Genomic DNA, 13434 nt, shown 5'->3' with positions numbered 1-13434 from the left:
TGGTCAATATTACACCCCCGGAATGCTGCTCATACAGGATTCAACAATGATATTGTTGTGGATTGTCAACAAGGGATACTCGGATATTCTCTTGTTGAAGATAGGCTTTGCCAGGCACGGATGTGATACGGCTGGTAAAGATTTTAGATCCTGGCCAGGTCTTGCTACATATGGATATGCGGTTTTTTAGCTACGTTGAGGTTCAGGTTGTAAGATTGTTCTCAATTAGAACAAACCTACCATCTCAGCGAGCAAACTTACAACCTGAACATATGGATATGCGCTACATCAGTATCTGAGCTGTTGAAAATGATGCTGAATATTGTCCAATTGTCAACCAACAACCCTGCTTCTGAAGGGAAATTTATTGACAAAGCAGCTGAAGTTGGTTGACCCTGAGACTCCACCCTGAGGAACTCCCCTCGAAATAACAAGGCCTGGCTTCTCAAGGCCCACCTACTTCACAAGTGGGACATGACACGTCTGAACAGGTTGGTTAAAAATGTCACCTGCAGAAAAATTCAGGGATTCAAGTAGACTGCTTTTGTTTCAAAGATCACCTGAGGGTGAAGCTGTTATAAAGCTATCGCCTAGGACACTGCACCACCCGGGCAATGGGTTCTGAAGGAGATGCACACAGGACTGGAATGGTGCACTCTGTTCCTCTGTCCACATCTCCTGCCAGACCTGCTGACTTCCTCCAGCACTTTCTGATTTGATTTGGATGTGAGCATAAGAGGTACAGTTAGTAAGATTGCAGATGACACCAAAATTGGAGGTGTAGTGGACAGAGAAGAATGTTACCTCAGATTACAACAGGATCTTGACCAGGTGGGCCAATGGGCTGAGAAATAGCAGATGGAGTTTAATTCAGAAAAATGCAAGGTTCTGGATTTTGGGAAAACAAATCTTAGATGGACTTATACACTTAATGGTAAGGTCCAAGGGAGTGTTGATGAACAAAGAGATCTTGGAGTGCAGGTTCATAGCTCCTTAAAAGTGGAGTTGCAGGTCAATAGGATAGTGAAGAAGGCGTTTGGTATGCTTTCCTTTATTGGTCAGAGTATTGAGTACAGGAGTTGGGAGGACATGTTGCAGCTGAAGATGACATCAGATAGGCGACTGTTGGAATATTATGTGCAATTCTGGTCTCTTCCTTTTGGAAAGATGTTGCGAAACTTGAACGGGTTCAGAAAAGATTTACAAAGATGTTGCCAGGATTGGAGGATTTGAGCTATATGGAGAAGCTGAACAGGCTGGGGCTGTTTTCCCTGGAGTGACGGAGGTTGAGGGTTGACCTGACAGAGGTTTTCCAAAATCATTAGGGGCATGGAAAGGATAAATAGACAAAGTTTTTTTTCCCTGGGGTGGGGCAGTCCAGAACTAGAGGGCAGAGGTTTAGGGTGAGAGGGCAAATATATAAAAGAGACCCAAGGGGCAATTCTTTCACGCACAGAGTGGTACATGTATGGAATGAGCTGCCAGAGGAAGTGGTGGAGGCTGGTACAATTGCAACATTTAAAAGACATTTGGATGGGTATATGAATAGGAAGGGTTTGGAGGGATATGGGCCGGTTGCTGGCAGGTGGGACTAGATTGGGTTGGGATATCTGGTTGGTATGAATGGGCTGGACTGAAGGCTCTGTTTCCATGCTGTACATCTCTATGACTCTCGTCTCAGATTTTCAGCATCTGCATGAATCTCCCTTAGGCCCCGCCCAGTGACGTCATACATCCCTCTGCGCATGCGTCCACATTTCCGGCCAAGATGGCGGCTGTTCACCTCGGAACTGTAAAACACTTAGCCACAAGTTATTTTTCAAGGTGCTCGCTTCTCGCTGGAAGGGTTTATTCTCGGTCTGAATCCCTCTCTCCAGGTCCTGCAGCCCTACCGTCTGGAAAAGCGCGTCTCGCCATTTCACACGGAGACAAACACAGCACTGCGGCTGCACCGCCCTCCCTGTAGTGAGTATAGAGAGTATTCATCCCCGCGGAGAATGCTGGGTAGCTACTCCGCCATTGAGGAGATTCACACAGAAGATTGAATCTGTTCATTAATAATTTTATCTTTCCTGAATTCCAATCTTCTGCTATCCAAATAATCTTTGGAAGAACAAAATTGGCGGTTAGAAAAACGTCTTAAAATTGGATGCATCTCTCAAATCATCTCTACAACATAATCTTGTCATTAAAATACTAGATCTCTCAAATCATTTTGTAAATTCCCGTCCTGAACTGATGGTGGTCGATTTTGGAAACACCTTTAACAGGTGGATGTTTAATACTCAAGCCAAGAGATACATTTGTTTATTCTGAATGTCTCTCAACATGTTTCTTTTGTCATCTCATTTTGCAGAGTAGTGGAAGCAATGAAAACTGAAGCGTTTCTCTGATGCAAGTTCTGTGCTAACTTCTCAACTCCAAGCTCCAGCTAGAGAGTTTACATTGAAGTACAACGACATTGATTCAGAGGTGAATATTTTTGAGCTTTCATCTATAATTCAGTAGTTAACTTGCTTTGCTGTGGTTCATTGGTTAGGCCCTGGTGTGATCTCTTCACTGTGGATCTGAATCCCTGTCCTCCATGACAATCTCTTTGCCAATGTCCAACCTGCGCTACCTTTAATAATGAGTATTTTAACTCTCTGTGACAGTTTATTGTTATTTCTTCTAGTTATGGTCAAATGAGAGCTTCGTCACTGCAGGTCCCTGAGGTATGTGCTGTTAATTTATTCCACTCGTATGTGTGGCCTCCCTCACCAACATCACTCAGACCCTGCTATGCTCTATTTTTGCTTTCATTCTTCATGCTCCCTCTGACACACACTATTCCCTTCCCTGCTCGTACACACCCATGCTTACCCGCTATCACCTTCCCCCTCCCGTCGCCTTCCCTCCCCGTCACCTTTCTCCCCCGTCACCCTTCTCCCCCCGTCACCCTTCTCACCCCCGTCACCCTTCTCACCCCGTCACCCTTCTCCCCCCGTCACCCTTCTCCCCCCGTCACTCTTCTCCCCCCGTCACCCTCCTCCCCCACCCCCGTCACCCTCCTCACCCACCCCCGTCACCCTCCTCACCCACCCCCGTCACCCTCCTCCACTACCCCCGTCACCCTCCTCCCCATTGCCTTCCCACCCTCCACCATTGCCTTCCCAACCCCCATTGCCTTCCCACACCCCCATTGCCTTCCCACACCCATCGCCTTCGCACACCCCATCGCCTTCCCACCCCCCATCGCGTCCCCACCCCCCCATCGCCTTCCCACCCCCCCCATCGCCTTCCCACCTGCACATTCTCCCCATCGCCTTCACCCCATCGCCTTCCCACCCCCCATTGCCTTCTACCCCATTGCCTTCTAACCCATTTCTTTCTACCCCATTGCCTACCCACCCCTATCGCTTTCCCAGCCCCAAATCGCCTTCTCCCCCAACGCCCTTCCCACCTCCATCGCCCTTCCTACCCCATCGCCCTTCCCACCCCATCGCCTTCCCACTCGCGCCTTCCCCCATCGCCTTCCCACCGCATCGCCTTCCCACCCCATCGCCTTCCCACCCCATCGCCTTCCCAACCCATCGCCTTCCCACCCCCTACATGGCACGGAGTCCAAGTCACCCTCTGGGACAGGTGGAGAGGGAGGAAGTGGGAAATGGGGGGGTGGAGAAGAGAGAGAGAGCGTGAGGGACAGGTTGTAGTGAAGGGGGGATGGTGGTGAGAATAAAACCCAGTGAGAGAACAAGACAAAGAGAATGAAAGACCGAAAGCAGAATAAACAAATACCTGGTGGGAGGGAGACTGAAGGACAGAGAGAGAGAGAGAACTGACAGGGAAAGAGAGAAAAACGACAGGCGGAGGGAGAGAGAAATAGCCCAGGGAGAGCGAGAGAGAAATTGGGAAAGGCTGAACGATTAAATAATTGCAGTAAATCAAACGATTAAACAGTGAGGAGGCAGAGAGTTGTAGGAAGGGAATCTCCAGGGGAACGTGAGCAGGATGGAGATGGGAAGGATGGAGAGAGATGGGGATTGAAGGAAAGATGTAGGAAAGGGAGAGAGCGAACACGGGAATGAAGATGAAACCTGCAGTGAGTGACAGAGGCAGTATCATCTGTGGGATCAGACTGTGCAGCAACTCCCTCTCTACCCCTTTCTGCCCCTTTGTCTCCCCCACCCCCTCCAGCCCAGAGCTCGCCCCTTATGGTAAAAATCACAGAGATAGCCTGAACCCCACAATTCTTTTCCTTGTGTGTGTGTGTGTGTCTGTGTCTGTGTCTGTGTGTCTGTGTGTAAATGAACAACAAGGAGACAGGACGGTTTCTGATTATTCTCTCTCTCTGGCTCCAGCTCTTGTCTGATGATTCCTCACGGCAGAATGCTTGGATTCTGTCTGTCTCTTCATCGTCCGAGTTTCAACTCCCAAATCAAATCTCCTCCTCGGGGGGAGAGACTGTTGTACTGTAGGGCACTCTGCAGGTAATTTGAGACATAGTAAGATCCCACAAGTAGTATTACTCTGATATTAGAACAAGTCTTTGGATCGAGTTTCTCATTTAAGGTTTTAATTCCTTCCTTGGGAAGTCCTGTCTGTCAGACACTCACTGGGGATTGATGTGTTTGTGTCAAATCCCAGGGCCCGGTTATTTTTACCCCAGGTTCAAATCTGTTTTAAAAATGACAGGGCCGCAATCTGACAGGAGCCAGTTAACCAGAGGCCCCTAAAACTCAGTGTCCCCCAGAAGGTTAAACCTCGGGGTAAATCAACACACAACTCACGTGAGCCCCCACGGGGAGTAGCCTGTCGACCAGGCCCTCAGGACCGTGTCCCCTCTGGAGAAAGCGTTTGCTCAAAGGCCTCCTGAACCCAAAGTTTCACTCTTTGAATCTTCAAGCGGGCAGCAAGATCCCTTGGAAGGAAAGAAACAGCATTAGTTGAAAGGCAAAGGAGAGGGGACGAAGGCGTGGGGTAAGGGATTGAAGGGGGAAAGGAGAGGAAGGGAAGGAGAATTGGAGGCGGGGATGGAACGCAAGGAGTACGGAATGGTGGGGGGAAGGATTGGAGGGGAAGGAGAGTTGGGGAAAGGACAGGGGGAAGGAAGGTGGGATGGAGAGGGGTTAAGAGGGGGAAGGACGGAGTGAAGGGGGAAGGAGATGGGGAAGGAGGGGCGAATGGAGAGTGGAAGGGGAGGGAAGGAGATAGGGAAGGAGAACAGGGATGGAAGGAGGGAAGGAGAGCAGTGATGGAAGGAGTGAAGGAAAGAGGAGAAGGGGGCAGAGTAGGGGGGAAGCAATTGGTAGGATCGGAGAAGGGAGAATGTAAGGGGAATGGAGGGGAGAGGCAGAGAGAGAGAAAGAGAGAGTGGGAGTGGAGGAAAGGGGAAAGGAGAAGATGAGTGGGTGGGAAGGAGTGGGGGAAGGGGGAAGGGTGATGCAGAGGGTGGGAAGGAGAGGGGGAAAGGAGAGGATGGAAAAGGAGGGGGGAAGGAGAAAAGGGTGGCAAGGAGAGGAGGAATTGTGGGGACGGAGGGAGTGGGTAGGAGAGAAAGGGGAAGGAGAGGAGGGGGAAGGAGAGGAGGAGGAGAGTGGGCGAAGGATGGGAAGGAAGGAGGGAGAAGTGGAGAAGGGGAGGATAGGAGGGGGACAGAGAGAGGGCGAGGGGGGAGGGGAGGAGGAAGAGTAGGGGAGTGGAAGAAGGGGAGTGTGTGTGAAGGAGGTGAGGGGTTGGAGAGGAGTGCAAGGAGGGGAGGAAGAACGGGGAGGAAGGAGAGGAGGGTGAAAATGGTCGGGAAGGAGAGGAGGGTGAAGGAGGTGGGGAAGGAGGGGGTTGAAGGAGAGGAGGGTGAAGGATTTGGGGAAGGAGAGGAGGGAAAGGAGAGGGGAGGAAGGAGGGGGTGAAGGAAAGGAGGGGCAAGCAGAGGGGGGCAAAGGACAGGGAAGAAGGAAAGGTGGGGGAAGGAACGGTGAAGGAGAAATGGGGTGAAGGAGAAGTGGTGCGAGGAGAAGGGCAGGAGGGGGTTGGAATGGGGAGGAGATGGGGGAACAAGAGGGGAAGAAGGAGAGGAGGGGGAAGGAGGGGGGCAGAGGGAGGAGGGAGTTTGGAAAGAGTGAGGAGAAGGGGAGGAGAGGTGGAGAGAAAGGGGAAGGGGGAATGGGGGTGAGGTGGAGAGGGGAGGAAGGAGGGGGTAGGGGTGTGGTGGAGAGAGGACTGGAAGGAGATGGGCAGGAGAGGGGGAAGTTGAGAGGGGAGGAGATTGGTTGGAAGGAAGTGTGTAAAGGAGGGGGAAGGAAAGGGAGTGAAGGAGGGCGGGGGACATCTCTGCCTCTGTCCCCAATCATTCCCCACCTGTCCCCAATCAGTCCCCACCTTTCCCCAATCAGTTCCCACCTGTCCACAATCATTCCCCACCTGTCCCCAATCAGTCCCCACCTGTCCCCAATCAGTTCCCACCTGTCTCCAATCAGTCCCCACCTGTCCCCGGCCAGTCCCCGACCGTCCCCACTTATATCCATCGGTCCCCAGTCAGTCCCTGCCCAGCCCCGTCTGGCCCCATCTGTCCCGATCAAATACTGACAGTTCTCCCTGAATATAACTGGAATAAACCGAACCCTGAGATAACAACCAGGACCAGGCGAATGGGGAGGATTCTGCAGTGAGTATCTCCCTCGACCCTGTACCAATGTCAAAACAGTCCCATGCTCACCCGACCAACCCGCCCCGATTAGCGTTATAATCCAGGACCAGAGCTTGGAATGAATGGGACCATTTGTTTTGGGATCAGGAACTTGCTTTCCCACCAAGACCACCTTCTCCTTCCCCCCCTCTCTGACTTCCACAAGGACCGTTCCCTTCGACACTCCATGGGTTTGTTCCACTCTCACCCTCCAAACCCCCAGGTACGTTCCCCTGCCACCGGAAAAGATGCAAAACCTGCTGTTACACCCCCATCCCCCTCACCTCCAGGACCCCCAAACCCTCCTTCCAGGGGAGACAGAGGATCACCTGCCTCTCCTCCAACCGTGTTTCCAGTATCAGGTGCTCCCGATGTGGGCTTCTCTATACCAGGGAGACCCAACAGAAACTTAGGGAACGGTTCTCCGAGCATCACAGCCGGGCCCCAGGGACTGACCAGATCTCCCAGTCACCGCCCAGTTCAATTCCTCCCAACCACTCCCTTTCCAACATGACCATCCTCGACGTCCTGCATTGCCACAATTAACCACACCACAAATTGGAGAAACATCTCATCCTCCGCCTGGGCAACCTACAGCCCGGAGGACTCAACACTGAGTTCTCCAATTTCAAATAACCTCCCTCGCCATCCCCTGACTCCCTTCCACGGCTCCCTCTCACCAACTGGATTCATTCCTCCCATTGACCAACCAAGTGGGACCCTCTACCTGTACTCACCCCTTCGCTCTCGTTTCCCCCCACCCTGGCCTGTTCCACTCCTTCGTCCTCCCTCGCCCTCCCTTCCCCTCCCACCCCATCCTCCCTCCCCAAACCCTCACACCCCATCGCCTTCCCACCCCATCCTCCCTCCCCATCCGTTCCCCCTCCCCTTTGCCCTCCCACCCCATCCTCTCTCCCACTTTGTCTTCCTTCGTCCTCCCTCCCCACTTTGTCCTCCCTCCCTCCCCCTTAGTCTTCCTTCCCCCTCACTCTCCCTCCCTCTCCACTGCCTCCTTCTCCCTTTCCTCCCTCTCCTTCTGTCGATCCCTCTGTCCGTTGTTCCACCTCACTTTCCATTCTGTTTTATCACCCATCCGTCTTTTTTCTGGCCCGCCTCCCTCCTGTCGACTAGGCCTCAGACCTCAGAACCTGTCCCCCTCTGGAGCTTGGCCAAGGTTTTCCTCGGCCTGAACATTTTGGATCTTCACGTTGCAGCTTTCCCAACAAACGTTCATCCGGATAAAAGAGAGAACAGATTACTTGAAAGGGAGAGCGAAAGCATTTTGAAGGCAAGTTACACAGCAAGATCCCAGATTTAAAAGCACCTCTGCCCATTGCCAATGTATTAATGTATCTAACACAGTCAGCAGTTAGGAAGGAACATGGTGTGGTCGCAGATCTTACCAGGGATTGAACGAGCATAGTGAAGGAAAGGCACGGTGGCACAGTGGTTAGCACTGCTGCCTCACAGCGCCAGAGACCCGGGTTCAATTCCCGCCTCAGGCGACTGACTGTGTGGAGTTTGCACGTTCTCCCCGTGTCTGCGTGGGTTTCCTCCGGGTGCTCCGGTTTCCTCCCACAGTCCAAAAGATGTGCAGGGTCAGGTGAATTGGCCATACTGAATTGCCCATAGTGTTAGGTAAGGGGTAAATGTAGGGGTATGGGTGGGTTTCGCTTCGGCGGGTCGGTGTGGACTTGTTGGGCCAAAGGGCCTGTTTCCACACTGTAATCTAATCTAATCTAATCTTATTACACATCTGCAGTGACCTGGGACCAATCGCCTTTTACTGAAAACATTTCCCCAACTTGTACGTGCCTGTAGCTCCCTCCAGTCTGAAACCCTCATTCCTCTCTCTCCTGTCTCTGAGCCAATGGTGTCTTCATTCCCAGGATAGGGAAAACACGGGCTAGATACAGAGTAAATCTCCCTCCATACTGTCTGCATCAAATACTCCCAGGACATGTGCAGCATAGGGTTAGATACAAGTACAAATCCCTCTGCACTGTTCCTATCAAACACACACAGGATAGGGACAACATGGTGTCAGGTACAAAGTTAAGCAGCATTGTAGACAGTGCAGATGGTACCTTAACATTACAAAGACTTATTGATAGACTGGGTGAATGGGCAAAGCTGTGTTACATGGAGTTTAGTGCAAGTAAGTGTGTGGGTATCAGGTTGGAGTACAGAGAGGGAGCACAAAGGAGGTTTATAAGAATGATCCTGAACCTCAGGGGTTACGTTCTGAGGGACACTCGACAAATGAGACCGTTTTCCTCCAGAACTGAGAGAGTTAAGGGGTGATCTGATCAAAGCCTTCAAGGTAAAAACAGGATAAAAGTTATATCAAGATCAACGATTCCCACTGGTTAGAGATTCTAGACCAAGAGGGAGCAGAGTCAGAAAATCAGGGGCCAGAGCGTTCAGGAGAGATGGTGGGAAGGACTTTGGCACACAAATTGTGGGAGAGGTTTGGGACTCTCTTCCACAAACAGCAGTGGATGCTGGATCAGTCGTTCAGGTTAAATCAGAGAGAGATACATTTTTGTTCAGTGAAGATATTGAGGGATATGGACCAAAGGAAGGAATGTGGAGTTAGGCCACAGATCAGTCATGATGCCATTAAATGATGGAACAGGCTCGAGGGGCTGAATGACCCCCTCCAGTTCCTATATTCCAAAATAATAATCTCCCTGCACTCTCCCTATCAACCCCGCCCAGGGCATGGACAGGATGGGGTTAGATCAAAAGGAAAGCTCCCTTTACTAAATCCCCATCAACCCTTCCCAAGGCAAGGTCAGAACAGGATTAGATACAGAGTAAAGCTACCTCTACACTGTCCCCATCAACACATCCCAGGATGTTTAACGGAGCTTTGATATTTGAAAATGGTTCTTTTATTCTGTCATTCATTGTCTCTCAGTAACTCTGTGTATGTGTGCATATGTGAGAGACTGAGAGAGAGAGAGAGAGAGAGACAGAGACAGAGACCAGGGCCCTGCATTACTGGGTCAGGTACTATTGCGGAGAAAATATAGAGAACCACCAGGAGACGCAGAGAGTTCTTCAAGAAATAGGTCTTTCATTTGTAAACAAACAACGTGACACTGAGAAAGCAGATTCTCGAATGCCGTCAAACCTCAGGGTCCGTGGATTTTTATGTCATTTTTATCAGGTTTCTGTGAGCTTATCAGCATGTCCAACGATATAAATCAAAGTACCTCACTCCAGCTGCACAATAAACCAGTGATGTTAGTTCCCATTATCTCTTTAATTATACATTCTAATGTCATGATTAGATATATATTGCTAACTCTGCTGCAGTGATCTTTCATTGCAGACTAACCTGTCATGATAGATATTTAGCTATTCCATCTATTACAATTGTCTCCTGTCTCAAGCTGACTGTACTAACTATTAATTAGATATTTTAATGTTATGTCCCGAATATTTACGGTCCCAATCCTGTCATAATAACACTTAACAGAGAAACTTGCTTTATTACTTGTGTTATCTCATCTGCCATAGTGACCTTACTCTGCTAATTGGTGTAAGAATGTTCCACTATGGTTATCCCATCCTGCCCCTGCCTTCCACAGACCACAGATTCCCAGTGGTCTTCATGCTTTAACCCTTCCCATGCTTTCATGGTCTTTATTTTCCATCGACCTCACTCCAACAACAATACCATTTGTTAATTAAACAGGATGGAAGAAAGCACCAATTATAAGGAGACAGCACCAATTATAAGGAGACAGCAACGGAATGAGTACTGCACATCAATCAACAGACAGGCATGCCCCTTCCCAGTTGGAGAGCACTTCAGTGGTCCAGGAGATTCGACCTCAGACCTTCGGATGACAATCCTCCAGGGCGGGCTTCGGTACAAGTAACAGCTAAAAATACCAACGCAGCGGCTGATAGCTAAATTCAGTACTGAAAATGTGTTGCTGGAAAAGCGCAGCAGGTCAGGCAGCATCCAGGGAACAGGAGAATCGACGTTTCGGGCATAAGCCCTTCTTCAGGAATGAGGAACGTTTGTCCAGCAACCGTCGTGTTGTTGTGGTCTGGCGATAGAGGAGTCCAAAGACCTGCATATCCTTGGTGGAGTGGGAGGGGGAGTGAAAGTGTTGAGCCACAGGGTGGTTGGGTTAGTTGGTCCGGGTGTCCCAGAGGTGTTCTCTGAAACATCTCTGTGAACTGACAGTTCTGAAATACACTATTTCTCAGAGTCGTTTGTCAGTTTAGTTAAAAACGCTAGGGCGGTGTGCTGGCTCAGTCAGGAGATTTTCTGTTTGAAGTTTGCACATTCACCCCGTGTCTGCGTGGGTTTACTCCCACAGCCCAAATATGTGCAGGTGATGTGAATTGGTCGTGCTAACTTGCCCAGAGTCTATGGACTAAACGATTCGGGTGGGTAAGCAGTTGTTTTTTACAAATGCAACCACAACGGGTTGAAGAGTCTCCTTTGAAACTGTCGTCCTCGGTAGTATAGAGGTTAGTGTCACCGTATGTTATGCGGGAGATAGGAGCTCAATTACTTTCTGGGGCATTGTAAATGTTTTAAAACTGTCGCTCCGTTTCCAAATGCGGGTTATTAATGCCTGTCCTTCCATTCTCCACGGTACATGTCACAGGAAGGACAGTGCTGTCTGAATTAGTGTGAGGAAGGACTACAGATCCCGGCGAGACAGAGTGTCAGTGAAAGTACAAATACTTGACTTCCGCCGCCTGCACCTTGTTTCTGTATTGGAATCTAAACCATTTAATAGAAAGAAGGAGGAAGTTGAAGAAGAAACAGGGCAAAGCAATTCAGATGTGAGTGCACAAACATTTTCCGCAGCGTCATGAGGAAAACTAACAAACGACTCTGAGAAATAGTGTATTTCAGAACTGTCAGTTCACAGAGATGTTTTTGTTCCACTTAAGCCCTTACGAAATTGAATAACAATTTAACTAAAGACTTGAAATGTTAGAACACAACAGGCGGTGAGTCACGTGCTTGAAACTGTGTTTACAAGCCAGATGTTTGATGACTCATACTGATATAATAGGCTGAAAGGCCATTCGCCTTGCTCTAAAAAACTCAAAAACGGTCATTTTTCAACTGAACAAAATAGGTAAAAACAAAGTCATCAAGAAAAGTTCCAAGCATTCCACATCCTCTACACCCGATGTGGCCTCCTCTATATTGGCGAGACAGGCCGCCTACTTGCGGAGCGTTTCAGAGAACACCTCTGGGACACCCGGACCAACTAACCCAACCACCCTGTGGCTCAACAATTTCACTCCCCCTCCCACTCCACCAAGGATATGCAGGTCTTTGGACTCCTCTATCGCCAGACCACAACAACACGACGGTTGCTGGACAAACGTTCCTCATTCCTGAAGAAGGGCTTATGCCCGAAACGTCGATTCTCCTGTTCCCTGGATGCTGCCTGACCTGCTGCGCTTTTCCAGCAACACATTTTCAGTACTGAATTTAGCTATCAGCCGCTGCGTTGGTATTTTTAGCTGTTACTTGTACCGAAGCCCGCCCTGGAGGATTGTCATCCGAAGGTCTGAGGTCGAATCTCCTGGACCACTGAAGTGCTCTCCAACTGGGAAGGGGCATGCCTGTCTGTTGATTGATGTGCAGTACTCATTCCGTTGCTGTCTCCTCTGCTCGGTTTCACCAATGTACCATGTCTCAAAGCATCCTTGCCTGCAGCATGTTGTTTTTTTTTTAGATTAGCGTCAGTCTAAACATATTGAGACGGACGCAGCACACAGAGACTAACATTGTCAACATATTATCTGTGATGACACTAATTGGTAAAGTTCACCTGAGAATGTAACTGTTAAAAGAAAGTTTTTCGATTTACATAAGAAAGAAGTGAACCTAACATAGTCATTCTAACAGATGTAAGATTTAACAAAAAATCAAGGTATTTTTCAAAGTTCAGTTTCAGTGACATTACACTGTAACGTTTGGCTATAAATTCCGTATCTTACCACTGTGTACTCCACGGTCACCTGATGAAGGAGCATCTCTCCAAAAGCTATTGCTTCCATTAAACCTGTTGGACTATAACCTGGTGTTGTGTGATTTTTAACTTCCCATTAGAATTCGGATCCCACAATTAAAACAGAGATGAAGAAGCATTTATTCTCTTCGACAGTTCTGGATCTGTGGACCTTCTTTTGCAGAAGACTGTTGAGGAAGGGTAATTAAAAGCAGCGACGCGAGTGGGATTCGAACCCACGCGTGCAGAGCACAATGGATTAGCAGTCCATCGCCTTAACCTCTCGGCCACCACGTCACATATGCAGGCTAGCATATGACGTTATTAATAAGTGAATTGCGTAAATTATGGAGCAGAGCAGATATTTCTCCCTCGTGTTGGTGAGATGATAAATAGTACAGTACGGTTCCAAGGCGATTGTCTGACCTCTGGGTTGTGTGGCAAGCGCATTCCCACTCTGCTCACAGTGATCTGCACAAAAATGAAGGTCTGTTGAATTCTGTGAAGATTTGAAGTCAATGGAATAACGAACCCGAGAAAACAGGGGGTGTTCTTTCAAGAAATAGTTGGATAGAGCTCATAACGATAGTGGAATCAAGGGTTATGGGATAAGGCAGGAACAGGATACTGATTGAGGATGATCAGCCATGATCATAATGAAATGTAGTGCTGGCTCGAAGGGCAGAATGGCCTACTCCTGCACCTATTGTCTATTGTCTATTATATTTCCCTTGAAGAATTGTTTTCCAGACTGGAGGAGAGTGC

The 13434-nt window shown here is 49.2% G+C and overlaps 1 long non-coding RNA gene and 1 other non-coding gene across 3 annotated transcripts; one reads left to right on the top strand and one right to left on the bottom strand.

Annotated features, from left to right (window-relative positions):
* Positions 1 to 1789: 1789 nt before the first annotated feature.
* On the top strand, positions 1790 to 12731 carry LOC148135069 (uncharacterized). 2 transcript variants are annotated; one of them, XR_015755506.1, is made up of 5 exons: positions 1790 to 1965; positions 2357 to 2472; positions 2675 to 2714; positions 4341 to 4469; positions 11785 to 12731. It is a non-coding gene; the product is annotated as an uncharacterized LOC148135069 (long non-coding RNA). The 2 variants fall into 2 exon arrangements; XR_015755507.1 differs by lacking the exon at positions 4341 to 4469.
* Positions 12732 to 12884: 153 nt separating this feature from the next.
* On the bottom strand, positions 12885 to 12966 carry trnas-gcu (transfer RNA serine (anticodon GCU)). The gene has a single exon. It is a non-coding gene; the product is annotated as a tRNA-Ser (tRNA).
* Positions 12967 to 13434: the final 468 nt, after the last annotated feature.

The sequence above is a fragment of the Chiloscyllium plagiosum genome, unplaced genomic scaffold (genome assembly GCF_037043375.1).
Source record: "Chiloscyllium plagiosum isolate Xiang-an unplaced genomic scaffold, Cpla_swu_hap1 HiC_scaffold_51, whole genome shotgun sequence".
NCBI lineage: Eukaryota > Metazoa > Chordata > Chondrichthyes > Orectolobiformes > Hemiscylliidae > Chiloscyllium > Chiloscyllium plagiosum.
This window is presented reverse-complemented; position numbering and strand designations above follow the sequence as displayed.